The sequence below is a fragment of the Hesperophylax consimilis genome, chromosome 18 (genome assembly GCF_061612785.1).
Source record: "Hesperophylax consimilis isolate HC1 chromosome 18, BYU_Hcon_1.0, whole genome shotgun sequence".
Lineage (NCBI taxonomy): Eukaryota > Metazoa > Arthropoda > Insecta > Trichoptera > Limnephilidae > Hesperophylax > Hesperophylax consimilis.
The window spans coordinates 6,984,882-6,999,882 of record NC_142853.1 but is presented as its reverse complement, the minus strand read 5'-3'; the positions used below and the strand labels follow the sequence as shown (position 1 = coordinate 6,999,882).

The window sequence follows — 15,001 nt, the reverse complement described above, 5'->3', positions numbered from 1 at the left end:
TGCTAAATTTCCCACTAGATGTCGTCGAGACATATTGTATCTTCATTTGTTGGTGAAATATTTTTACTTAAAAATATTTTATAAACTATTGTTTATAAGACAAGGTTTTTATGCGTAGCACAAATGATAATAAATTATTAAAAGCAATAATTAGTCGACTGTAATATCAATACAAATTGAAAATATCTCCCGAGTAAAAATACTCTTATACTTATATACTAATTATTGCTTATAAAAATTGATTATCCTTTATGCGATGCATAAAAACCTTGTTTTATAAACATTAGTTTATCATTTAAAAAAAATGTATTTCTTTATTTATTCACAACTTGAAGGCTTTTACATGCATACCTATAGTAAGTTGTACAAAGGAGTATATTAATAAGTGCAATAATAAACTAGTATGAAAGATATAACTAGATACAGTACAAATATGTAGAGACATTATCACGAAAGTTATACAAAGGAGTTCAATAAGTGTGAATAATAACAAGAATACAAAAGAAATAAGAAGCGTGGTAAGTTTTTTGCTATCGTTAGAAAAATAAATATGAATAGTTTGTTGTACAGCACTTTGTAATTAGCAAACCTGAATCATTACAGAACATGGTTAAATACGATTCAAATTTCATTGAACCAAAAATCGCGTACAGAAATATGTATGCAAAATTCTAGACGTTCGGGAGTAAACCTTTTTTTAATTAACGTTTTTATTTTATGCCTGTGAGATTTGTTCGTAGAAACGTTTGTAGTTGTACTTGGGTAACAGAATAATTCTACGAATAACCTGGCAATGTTTGAATTACTTTTAATTCCATGATTGAATAGATTCCAGATGTGACAAATTTTACATGTAGAGTGATGGAGAACTTAGCTAGCAAAGGATTGATTTGATTCTGAATTCATTTGTCAACTCATCTGCCTGAACTGAACATCCATTATTAACTTTACAAACCAGCAAAATAAATTCGATAAATTAACAGGTTACTTCAAGGCTCCGCAGTAAAGCTTAAAAAAAGAGAGAAAAGGACGTAAATGCGAATGTTAGAGGGAACGCGCTTATATAAAAAAAAACAATTAAGCCTCCGCATACCGAATATCTACCGATTTATAGCAAGTATGTCGTTAAATATTTGAGTTTTTAAGTTTAAAAAAATATATATTTTATTTATGAAGATATTATCCATTCATTTGCTATGCCAAAATGTTAATTATATGAAATTTCCACGATCGAAACAAATCGGAAAGAAAGTTTCGAAAATTATTAAAACGCGTTTTGTTCTGTTAATCAATATGTTATAGCGTGAAAAAATTACGTGTATCTTTAAATGCAACTAATGCATTTGTCCACAGATATTTGATCTATTTAAAAAATGTCGTGTTTTATTAAATATTTTCGCTTAATTACTATCGTTTTTTTAATATTAGCGCGCTCCCTCTAACATTCGTATTAACATATCTCCATTTCCAACTATCTTGGAACGCTTACTTAAATTTAATAAAACACGATTTAAAATAACACAAAAATCTTTAGACAAATGTCTAAATTAGCATTTAAAGATTCACTGTGATTTTATTCATACATGTAAAGTAAAGTAAAGTTAAATAATAGAAAAAATGTGTTTTTAATAATTTTTTAGCATACTTAGCGATTTTTTAAAGATTTAAATTCACAGCTAGACAAATTTACAAAATTTTTAAAATATTTAAACACATTATTTGAAAATTTGGACCTAACTGGGTGTCTTATTCCGTGCTGAGGCCCCATTTTACAATTTAATAAAAGGATAAATTAAATAATAATCTTAAATAAAACAAATAACTAAACTGAAACAAAACAAAATACTGAACTAATAAAAATAAAGGCGGTAATGTTTTTTTTTTTAAATTGTTCTTATTTTAGTTGTTCTTATTTACCTTCTATGATTTACGGCGGTTGTACATAATTATGTGTGTATTGTAATGGTGTTGTGTATTACCTACAAACATGTTTTATTATTTTGTATTAAAACATTGTTTTAGTATTATCTTAGATAAAGATATTTTCTAAGAACTTAAAAACTTAAAGTGTTCAAGAGAAATATGCTGTAAATTGGTAGAAATTGGTGTCAGTGTTTTCTTGTCTTAAAACATAATAAAGTTGTAAGCATCTGAAATATGAAAACATTCAAAAGTATTTTACACCTGATATACGTCCTTTATCAGCTATCGCAATAATCTAGCAATATTAGAACAAAACATTATTATTATCTTGATTATCCTCATAATGTCATTTTTTGCCAAAGTCAGACAATATTTTATACGATACAAGTTAAGAAACAAAGGCAATTTCATTAGTTCTGACTTTTCCGCTTTTGGCTGTATTATTTGACCACTCCCATAAACTTGGGAAAATCACGGGAAAACTCAATAATATAACTAATAGCAATTTTGTCGGCTCGGTAGACTTGCTTCCTAATTCGTATAATTTTAGTTTTCGTGTACATTATGGCGGTTCTTGGTAAAGGTCACCCATCCATCAGAGTAATTTAACCGTTTCCTTTATTATTTGTCCCTTAAGACCCTTGTGAATTATTTATCGTGCTCCATCAATCTTAAAAATCAATATCACGATACAACAGTGACCATTGGCAGACAACAAAAATCATACACCGGGTGGAAAATTGAACCTGATTTTGCGTTTGCATGGAACATTATCTTTTCAGTTTATAGTGGTTTATGTATTAGTTACTGTACCACTAGCGCAGAGCCGTGAAAAATCACGGGATTTAGAAATTTTGAGGCTGAAAGTATTTACAAAAAATAATTCCCTTGGAATCCCGAGTGATCGCTCGCCGTAATATGCCATTTTTGACTAGCCGAATTCTCGCATTTACGTTTTTTTTAAATATTTATTTATAAATTCTAAAAGTACAGGATATTCCAAAAAAATTAAAAGTTCTTACCGTTTTTTAAGGATTGTAGAGACTTCAGATCTGAAAAAATAGGAAAACACATTTAATTCAATTATCCAAATTTATAAAGATAATATAATCAAAAACTTTGAAACCCACCTATCAAAAAGATATATCAATACAATATCAAAATACCAATATCTAATACCAAACAAATGCAAAATAACTAAACCTATTTAGGAATAAAGTATTTCAACAACCTTCCGATTGAAATAAAGAAATTAAAAGATATCAATAAACTTTAACTAAAACTGAAGTTGCACTTTCAGAAATAATTAACTAAATAATTACCTGTTTTTGCCTTTATTTATGTTTATTATCAGTCTTTACTCATCTACACTGCATTAAGATATTCCTAATTACTCAATAATTAGTATGTAACAGAATCCTATATATGTATATATATACTTACCTATTGAATAATCTTATTCTATTTTCCTTATAATTAGTGTAACTCGCTCACCAAGCACAAGAACCAGTTTCTTCATTAGTGAGATTGCGAATATAAATGTATTTTGTAACCATATGTACTCATATAACATCACTAACTTATATATATTAAATATATAAAAAATAATTATTAGGATTAATTTATTGAAGCTTAAACCTAATTGTAATATTTAATAATTGAAAACAATCTGAACAATACTCTATGAAAATTAAAAAAAAAAAAAAGAAATACGAAAAAAATAACGACTGCAACTGGGACACAAAATCAGATCGAGATGCGGCGGATATATTTTTTTTTTTTGATGTATTTAAATTATTTCATTGAGAGTGGTTAGTATTAATTGCAATGATTAAATTTATATCTACTTAAACGTATAATTATTTACAAATAGTATTTCGCAAGTAAAAACATGTACCGTTCAATCGGGCGCTTAAAATAGGCCCGTTAATCAGAAAATACAAAAAAATAATTAAAGACAACATTGCTTTGTATGCCGTAAAATCAATGTGGCAGTACGTTATTTGTTTTTAGAATAAACACAGGGTATAATTCACTTTCCCCCATAGTGTTTCGTTTGAGAGAAACTGTATAAGTTCTCTCCCAATATAGGTAGAACCTTGTTTCTCAATCCCAGCCTCTACTTTGTGGGTGGATAAAAAATCCTTTGTTCGAAAGTTGTCAAGGTGAATCTATTTGGTACAGCGGCTGTAGTACAGTAGGGGGCTGATTTAATGCCCAATGTACAAAACTCTTCGCATATAGATACTCTTTGAATGGACATCGGGATTATAATAGGCGTGCTGACTGAAAGCTTTTGAAGGCTTACTCCCTCCCATGAAACTCCCTTTCCTCTACTAAAAAATACACACATCAAATCCTGGATCAGTGAAAACAGACATCCCTGTATAATCTTTTTTTGGTACAAGTTTTATTGTTGGAAAATACCTTTTTATTTAACACGTGAGTGGTTAGCACAGAAAACGCCACAAAAAATGTTACGTAAAGCAAATTGTCAATTTATTCTGGAATTGGAAATTATTTCCATTTAATTAATTTGAGTTAACAATCAAAAACTTTTTTCTCTCACTTCCAGTTTGTTGCTTTTAGAACTGTTCTTAAATACTTTTGCCCGGGGAGAAAAGTTGTTTTTATAATTCAATTATAAAACTCCACTCTAAGTGATGGTCATTTCCATAAATTTTAATTTCAAATTAAAATGAGTAAGCGACTTTTTGCTTTCTGAAATGAAAACAAGAAGAAACAAATCGAAGGCCCAGCTATTTATTATTTCGCTAGCATTTCGCTGACAGTACTATCTTGATGACATTATAATATTCGGCGAAGGTATCTAAAATGAACCAAATATTTGTAAGCCGCCAATGAAATAACTGTTTCCATTAGAAAAGTTTGCCAAAATGGTGACTGTTATTTCATTGTCTTAATCGAAATTTAATTAGAAATCTTATTTACTTTGCTATTATGGTTCAATTTGGTCCGGTTGTTTTCGTTTGCCTTGTTCTTCTTCTGGGACAGTGAAACTCATTTACAAGTAAATAGTTAACAAATACTGAAATTTAAATAACGCCTCTTCTTGCCTTCTACGAATTCCATTAAGAGCCGGATTCGATTTCAAACCCTACATTAATTAAAATTTGTTTGAGTTGACGAATCTTGTTGATTATTTTGGTTAACTGCGTTAATTCAATTTATTCCCTGAATCCGCTATTAATAGCTCAATTTATTCCTCTGAAATGATAAGAAAATCGATTGTCCATATACAATTAATTCAGTTAACAATTATTGATTTTGTATTAGGGAGTCTGGAGGGCTACCAATTTTAAAAAGAACAAATTTAACTATCCAATAATAATTTCGGAGACATTTGAGCCAATTTTTGAGTCGATAAATGGATTTTAACTCACTCTGATTAGCTCCTCGAAATGAAAATTGAAGTTATTATAATATTTTAGGCCCCTACCTACGGTAACAATTATTCAGAAAATTAAAGTAATAACTCGTTTGTGCACTGTTCATCATCTTTATTTTATATATTATCAGTTATTTAAATTTTCTTTCGGGATACAGAACATATCCCGTATTCAAGTTTTAATTTTTTTTTTGGTCTATTTCTTTTTCCATTTCATATATATTAGCTATTTTTACTAAAAATATCATACCTTTAAGTTCGTAATGCTTAGGAAGGATAGACTTATATTCATATTCAACAATATGTAATTTTTTGAGGAACGCATTGCAAACAAATTAAAATACTCTTAGTGTCGCCCTGGCGTAAGACCACCATTCGGAATAGAAACGCCGCTCGACCAGATCTAAATAGCCAGGTATATCCCCACCTTCCTCTTTCTAATCTTCTTCCCCTACCCACTACCTTCAGTTTCACGATACACCCTAATTGGTGATGCTATAGTGCAACTGCCTCCAAACAGTTAAAAGCATTTGAAAAAGCACAAGTGATTTTTCACATAAATTTATTTTTTCAAAAAATTTCAAAACATAAATGATTTTTCACAGTTTCTCTATGATCCATGTGGGTACAGACATATTAAATATTCAAACCAGCACGTAATAGGAAAACTCGAAGCATTAAAACCAACTACATTTCGTCGGTTTATTGTACGTAATATAAAACTTAACCAACCCGCGTTGTGTTCGGTGACAGCAACTTTTACCCGTGTCAAAAAGTTGTCTCCAAATCTGAATCAATTCACTTAGCACAGGTCCCCCGGACCCTAAGAGCGATAGCCACGGGAGGTTACAACTATTTGATCACCATAAACATCGAATGGTTCTGACACATCACTAGTAATAACGCCGTCCACTGAAATACATGTAGGTGATAAGAAGAGAGGGGAAGAGAATGAAAAAATATCTCAGTTTATGTCAGATTAGGGTAGTAAAAAGATGAAACAAATATCTGACAAAAACATCCGAAAAATGAAAAATAAAAGCTTCAATGATTAGCGTAAAATACGAAAAACAAATTCTAGTACATTGTTTATCTGATAAAACTAACTATCTAATAAACAAATAATTTTCTGGTAATTTATACTAGTCCTCGAGCCTACGGTATTTATGTATTCTTATTGTATTAAAAAAAACTGTTCATGTTTTCACCCCCAGGCCTGAGGCACTTTAAATAATATGATATTCCAACGATGGCTTTATTTAATTTTTTTAAGAATATCAACAAAAAAACAAAATTAAAAAACAGCCCTACTTTATTAAAATTTAAAACCAAATTATAATTATATGGCTTCGGGTGAGTTACGCTTTTTATTGATGACTAAAAATAAGCGTTACTCGTATTAATAATATGCTTTTCGGGAATGTATTTCAAATGATGAATAAAATTATATTTTCTTGTGTAAAACAAGACCATAAAAAGATATAAAATATACACCCCAACGTACAAACTTCTTTCATTTTGTAGAATAATACGTACGTACTTACTGTATTGTCTGTACGTTCCTATTTTTATCACGAAAAGCTTTCATGTGCAATTTACTTACTTGATCTAATTTCAGATTCCGAAATTACAAATTCCATCCCAGGGAGAAATTTCTATATAAATATAGAACACAGCAGGGGTTAGCTGTAATGCACATAGGTACCCCGTAGAAACATACTTTACACAAGGGCGGTTGAGCGGAGAGTGAAATACAGTGATAAAATTAGGATAAGGGTAGTGAGCAAACTGCCCGAGAATGGAAAAGTGCGTATCTCTGCTGTACAATGAGCAATTCCCCGTGAAATTTATATTGTCAAAGAAATAATATTTTGGCACCCTTTTGTAGGGCGCACCACCTTTCACGTGGTATTTTCGAGGGAAGGAAAAACAGCGGATAATATATTCATTGAAATATAATAAAAGTACGATAAAGTTTTATTATTTGTTTTCTGAAACAAGACAATTTGGGGAATCGTCATACGTGCAATAAATATGAAAAGGTAAAGTGTGACGTAAAAAGTGATGTGAGATTCCTTTGTTAGCATACTGGGTGAGTTCAATCTTGTAGTCTTCGGGTAATAATGGGTAAAAATACAATCATTAAAGATCATTTTGACGGCACGCCTCCAATTAGGACGACATGTAAAAACCATGCAAAAAACATGTGAAAACTGGCATGAAGAAAGTCTTCTACTAAAAGGATCAACGATAGTTTTCCGAAAAAAAATAACGCAGTAACTCATTTTAACTAGAAAAATTTTTGTCGGTTTCATGTTTAAAGTGGTTTAGCGGGTCTTAAATATAAATTAAACGACGTACGCGGTGGAAAAGTGTTTTTTCATTTCAGTCATTTTGTTCCATTACAGAGATTCAATTTTCTACTATTTTCAACCATCTTTGATTGAAAATTCCACAAAATGCCAAAGTTCTCTTACATATTAAAATGAACCCTTAAATTGAAACGTAATACATTTGTGGGTATGTAAAAGTTTTGGTATTTATATTTAAAAATCACCCTCACAACATGACTACAGAACCTTTTAAGCCAAAGGGCACTTTCAAAAGGATAATATATTTTTTTCTGGTTTCAACTAAGTAAAGGACAATACTATCAAATTAAATGTCACCTAAAAATTCTAAGAAATTATCTTATGAACCACGCTATTATTAAAAGCTTAAATTTGTAGATACACGTTAGTGAAAAGCTATGTTTCAAGATGATCGCAATGTTCCCAGTGAAGTTCCTTTGGTAAATTTAACAAAAAAATTACCAAGGTCCATGATTTGGATATTCATGTATGTGTTATATGAGTATCCAATTTTAATTTTTTTAAATATTGATATTCATATGTATTTATTATTTTTTCATTAAATTTTAACAAGCCATTTGTTTAACAGTCAGTTGATTTGAACACTTATTTTCGAATCAACCGTCTGAATTTGAATCATGTACCTGATGACATGTTTCTTGCGTTTTTAAACATGTTTGTCTTTTGAATAGTGCCTTACTATAAAACTTTTGTATAATGCTCTGCTATAAGACTTTTGAGACATTGTGGTGGCAGAATAATACTCAAAAGACTGTAATTAACGCATTATTATTATGAAAAGAGACCGGACAAGCAAAGTCCTTATACACCTACAATTTCACGCTTTTATGTCATATTCATTGTAAAATAACGCAAAAAATCAATTCTGAAAATGTGTTTGCCTTTGAAGAGTAGCTTGGACTAAACACCAACATACTCTGCAATGTACACATTCTAAATGCGATAGTTTTAAAAACCTAAGAACACTAGGATTATTCAGAGAACCGAATAAACAAAAAATCTTTATTTGTGGAAGTAAGCCTGAAAGGATTTGGTGTGACCAATGAGTGTCTGATGTAAAAACCGATTTAGTGCCTACTCCATGTTCCCCGTAAACGTAGTACAGATCTACGTAAGTATATTCGCAGTACCTATATAACTCGCCTGAAGCAAACCCTTTCGAACCGTGCTTATATTTGAAAATATATAGTTAGATATTCAGAATTTTTCCCTTCACATCCAGAGCGAACGAAAATTTGCTTAATTTGGTTTCAATATTGTCAATTTTCTTTCAAATATTTTAATGTTTTTTTTTTGGTAACAAAATAGTAATGAAGGATAAAACAACAATTGTGAATTATGCAATATGTTATATATGCCTTTACTTATGCAGACTTCGTGTGTTTACTTTAAATTAGTAAAAGGTTCTTAGTATAATTGCGTTTATTTACGTGACAACAAAAAGTATGGTAAAACTACACTGTTCGTTACCCGAGGGTAGATAATTTTCTGCGCCCCAGGAGCTTGCTCTCTGATAATATAATCTCGCAAGTACCTGTTACACCCTAGCGACATATGACGGACTCTGGCATAAGTTTTATGACTACCGCCACCTCGGTATTACAATGGAAGATGCTCTGAGTAACTAGCGTCATTGATCCCTTCGGCACCGGTGCGTAGTTGGGATACACGCCAAACGCGCTCCCATCATTTGTACACGGTTGACATTTGTCACATGAGAACGGGTCGCTTCTACGATTCGTTCTTAGGTTCAACAGCTCGGCTGTGGAACGAACTGCTGGCTTCTGTGTTTTCTCCCTCCTACAACTTGGGACTCTTCAAGACCCATGTTCACTCCTTCCTCTCCACAAAAAGACCCTCCACACAGCATCCCCAAAGATGACATAAGCCTTGAGGGAAATCACTTTCCTTGACTTTATATATTACTTGTCCTGGTTATCCAACAATAAGGATAAAACGATAAGCAGATAATTCAAGCTGTATAAACAGCACACCGGAAATTGGTCAAATAAGCAGCAATAGTTTTGCGTTCATCAGATGTGTTTCGTTCTATTGCTTGTTATGAACTAAATATGTCTGCAACATACATTTCAAAGCACAATGACAGTTGACGCCATTATAAATATGTCATTAAGACATGCCTTAGTCGTAATTCACTAGATATAAGTCTTAGATGTAAGTCACTAGATATAAGCATTAGATAAGTCTTATATGTAAATCACTAGTTTTAAATCTAGCTTGTCAAGTCAGTGGTTTTATAAGAGACATGAATATAAAACACATAATTAACTTCAATTATTATGAGATAGGATCAAAATTCCTAATACTTTGTATTGATTTGTCGTTTTGTGAAACAATCACTGTGAGACTAAATATATTTTCAAATTAACGTAACAATAAATATCTATGTTAATTAAAAAAATAATGTATTATCCAATTTTTTTAAATATTTCTTCAAGGTGTTATCGAGCATTAATTATTTTTTAGCAATGATAGTTTTAATTCAGGTCTGAACGGGTTAAAGTACTGTTGCCTTGCCGCCAGAGCTTAAAAATCTCCGACAAAACGAATCTCTTGATCTCTGGTAATACTCTAGATTACTGCTTGTTTTACATCGGAGAGCTTAAGAGATGGCATTTGTACGGAAATCTCCCTCCATGCCTCGTACGAGATTTCGGAATGTTTTAAAAATAAATTCTGGTGAAATCAGTGAACGTAAAAAGGCTGGAGTTGATTTTTTCTGGTTTGGATAAGTGATTAAGGGCGTTTTAATAGGATGATAACATCTTTCTCCATTGTAATCCATTATCTTTTAAACAATATTTTGTTTAAATAATAACAATAAAATGTGATTTTTTTATAAAATTGAGAACCTTGGAGCTGTCGAATAACTTAAAACCAAACATCTTAAGAACCTTCAGACATAATAAATTATTATTGTGGTAAATAAATAAACTTACAAGAGGAACCAAAATAGGAACGGAACTATTATATGTACGAGTGTGTTGACGTGTTTGTATGTTTATGTGCGCGTATGTTTATTTGTGCACATATGAGCTAAAATTCATAATTGTTGAAGAAAACGATAAGGAATCTCTTATAGGAATAACTAATTATAATAAATAATTTTAATAATTATGTATACCCACAAAATGTTTGCTAAAAGTGAAAAATTAATATGTAAATAATTTCAACACCAAATCATTTTTGACTTTTAATGATAGATTGATAATAGGCTTCGATATGTAAACTAGCAGGCAGTTGGAATAATATGGATCTTGACCTTGAGTTTCTAACCTTATTTACTATTGTGTTTTTCTCGACAGCCTAACCTTACCTAACCCCATCAATGGATAACCTTTTAGATTAATCTGGTGCCATTTACGGGTGAGCTCATGTACTAATGTCGAAGGATATTACAGTACAGACGTACTTCCATTTCGGAACTGGTAAAACACATGAAGAGGTGAGATCTAACAAAATATATAGGGATATTTATGCATTATTTAAAAATGTTAAAAACACTAACTAAATGTGTGATATTTTCGGGTGAAATGTAACTATACACACTTTCAACAATCCCTCCCCTAAATATCTTATATAGTAAAATCGGTCATTTAACCCTAACCGCAGGAGCCGCCATGTTGGCCACTGATTTCAGCTGTCAACGGGTGCGGGTGACAGGTTCCGGGGACCAAGGAAACACGTGATCGTTGAACTGCCAACTGTCAGATACTTTCACTTGTCAACTGCCAACCGTTATCGGGCTACGATCTCCTACCGGTGACATTCAAACACCGTCGAATCATTCAGCCAAATGTTTCAATAGTGATTGTCCTCGTACCTCCTACACTATTTTGGGTTCCTGGCAAAAGAACTTACTACAAATATAATAAAAGATTTATTCCCTCAAAAAATATATTTTTCATTCTTATAAAAAGAAATAAAATTATTTTTCATCATGATGATAAATTGTGTAAAATAAATATCTTTCTTCCTAAAGTTTGATTTTTATTGTGTCTATCATACAAATTTTCTTCAACACTCTATTTACATTTGAGTCTCGGCAGCTTTTCATTTTTGTTTAAAAATATATTATATTACAGAGATAGATTCACTCTTCAAATAACCTTGAAATTAGAATAAATTAAATTAACTTGAAATATTATAAAAGCTTTCTTAATTTAACGAACTTACTAACTAACCATTACGCCGTTTCCCCGCAGGGGTAGGCAGAGAGGACGGACCGCCAAACAACTCGGTCTTGGCACACACTCCTTGCCTCATTAACATTCATACATCGTCTCATACATACTCTTCTATTATTCTGACTTTTGACATGGCCCGACTCAAGTATCTGATTCACTCGGGCGTCCCCGACTTCTGCTACCATTCACATTTGCATCGTATATTCTCCTTACACGCCTTTCTTCGCTCATTCGCTCTTCATGCCCAAACCATCTATGCGTCCTTTTCTCGATCTTACTTATTACGTTTACATCAGCCTTGCACTCTTTGCGGATCTCCACATTCCTCACACGATGATATATGTTTTTACCACACATGCGCATCAGGGATTTCATTTCAACAGCATTCAATCTACTTTCATCCTTTCTTTGCCAGTTCCATGCCTCACTTCCATACATTAGAGTAGGTATCAGCACTCCGCTGTGGACTGCTAACTTCGCTTATTTTGACATTTTTTTGTTAGCGCCAACTGCGTTCAGTCCTCCATTAATGGAGTTACCCGCATTTACCCTTCTTTCAATATTTCCATCAGCCTTCCCATCTTTCTTAAGTTATTTTTTTTTAATCTCAGCCATACATTTTGAAAAGTCCCCAATCACTTCAAAATCTGTATTTGACAGAAAACAACAGTTAAATAAAATTGAAACGTGTGCTACTTTGAGTATTGTTGACTTAGGACGGGCTGTGTCACAGAATTTTAACAATTTATATAATTTCAAAGTTGATTTTCTAGTTCTGTGAAGTTTCTATTCAATTTCTGTTATTATATTGTAGTGGTACGCGACTACTTCATTCGAACGTCATTTTAGAAGTTTCGTTTTTCTTCCAAATAAGCTTTTTGGATATTATTTTATTTATTTTAATTTTGGCTTGGCAATATCTACATAGCAATTAAAAAGTTCGAGAAGCTTCTTCACCTTATAGAAGCGACAGCGTGAAGGAACTAGTCAGTCAGACATCAGTCGTTCAACAATTAGCAAGAGTTCGCGAGTGACAACTTTGCACGGTTCAATCATGAACTCCATCGGGATAATTACAGCGCCCTGGCCCCGGCCATCGTCATTGGCCAGCGCTACACCGGATCACAGCGCCCTGGTTCCAGCAGATCTGACCAGTGCTACATCCACGCACCTAGACCACGCGGCATCCTCGCTAATCTATGCATATCCCGTACAACCGCCGACCAGGTCCACAGTACCTTCGGCTTCCCTGTCAGTACTGGAGCACCCGGAAGACCCACGCTCTTCACCAGTACCTGATACGTCAACGAGTCCGGTCATCAGCAGCGGCGTCGACTCTCTGACCCGCGCTTGACCAGCACTTCACCGCCTGCATCCAAAGTCTTCAACATCGGTCCTCAAGTCATATCACATACGGCAACCTGACTCAATAAAACACTGTGACCTTCACAACATCTTTCATTTCGTGCCTCCTCACCAGATTCCCAAAATATCATTGTTGGCTAGTTGTTCCACAAAACTGAAATGATAATAGAACTTGAATAGAACTTTCACAGAACATTGAAATTTGAATAATTGTTAAAATTCTTTGAAAACCCGTACTTGGTGTAAGAAATACTATGCATCACACAAATTTATTAAAAAAATTGTGCCAAAAATGGATTAGCTTGAAAATGTTTTTCCCTTCTAAAAAATACTGGAGAGAATGTAAAATAATACCTACAATTCAAGCTATTATATGTGAACTTAAGCCAAAGATGTAAAACGAATTGCAATGAAAGATAACGTCCTTACTGAAAACTATTACTTCAAATATAATTCGTTGTTATTTGCACCATCAATTTCACACATTTTTAGATTACTAAAAACGTCGTTACTCGAAGGTTTACAATGAATGTCCAAATGAAATTCGTGTGACTCGAATTAGTTCTGTTGATATAATTGGTTCGCCTCTAATTTCCGTACACTATGATTGCATGAGGATAAATTTCTGGAAACGCTGTAACGTAAATGGTTATGACATCTCGTAAAACTGTGGGCAACATGTGTGGCAGTCGTAAAGTTAAACGAACACGATATGAAATTGTATTAAAAAATCTCGTTCCTATGTAAACTATTTATTCTATAAGACATCCACATCATGATTTGAGAAATTTATTAATTTTTAAATCACTTTGAATTCTGCTTTGAAAATAAATATAATTTTTTTTTTTCGCAGTGTTAATGATTTGATACCACTAAAATTCATAAAAATGGTAAATTATACTAAAAAGTAATTTTTATTTATTAATTTTTCATATGTGTGGTACAACATGTGCAATATAGAGAGAGTATGAAGCAGAATTGTAAAATTTAAAAATCAGATAACAAAAACATATAAAGCAAAAAAAAGTAGTAGTTTACCGAAAAATTATCTAACCTAACCTTATATTTCTGGAGGCACGTACTCATTTTACTATTAAAATATAAAGCAGATGAACAAGATCACAATTTATGATTTTGTCTATTGAACAGAAGTCTGAATATACGAAGGAAAATAGTCGTGAAATTCATGCATACTTTTCAGACAGAAAATTTAGAGGTAAACTTATCCTGTTTCTAGGTATGTCCATTCATGCAATGTAAAAGGATGATTTTGAAACTCTGAAAAAGGGTCGTTTTTACTGACGAAGTTTTAAATGTAAAATAAAAATTTCAAAATAGGTTATTGCTTTGTTTCTGCTCAAAGCAAGACAAAATTACGTTAAAAGAAAATTAGAGCAAACGCACAGCAACTAAATGATAGTTATTGGTACTGTTCGCATTTTATAAGTTAAGCAATGTTCCCACAAATGGAAACACACATTACCGGCCATTCCGCCGTATGGCCACTCCGGACAGAATAAAGGTCCAGCACACTTAGTCGGGCCGGCCTGCCCGTCCAGTGAAGGGGGCATAACTTGCCGTACGGTAATACCGAACGTGATACGTGCTTCGCCCCATGTTGAAAATAATTATTATTCTTGTAAGGGCATCTGGAATGGGGTGTACGGTGTACGGGGTACGTCCTCTGGCAGGGATATCGAACTTATGACGGGCTAACAAGTGGA

At 32.5% G+C, this 15,001-nt stretch overlaps 1 protein-coding gene across 2 annotated transcripts in view; it reads right to left on the bottom strand.

Annotated features, from left to right (window-relative positions):
• Window positions 1-15,001, bottom strand: part of LOC149415294 (connectin-like) — a 314,777-nt gene that overhangs the window by 133,845 nt on the left and 165,931 nt on the right. For both annotated transcript variants that reach the window (XM_089642268.1, XM_089642269.1), the window contains one exon: window positions 2,946-2,975. The gene's annotated coding sequence lies outside the window, so the exon portion shown is untranslated. The remainder of the gene's footprint in view (window positions 1-2,945; window positions 2,976-15,001) is intronic.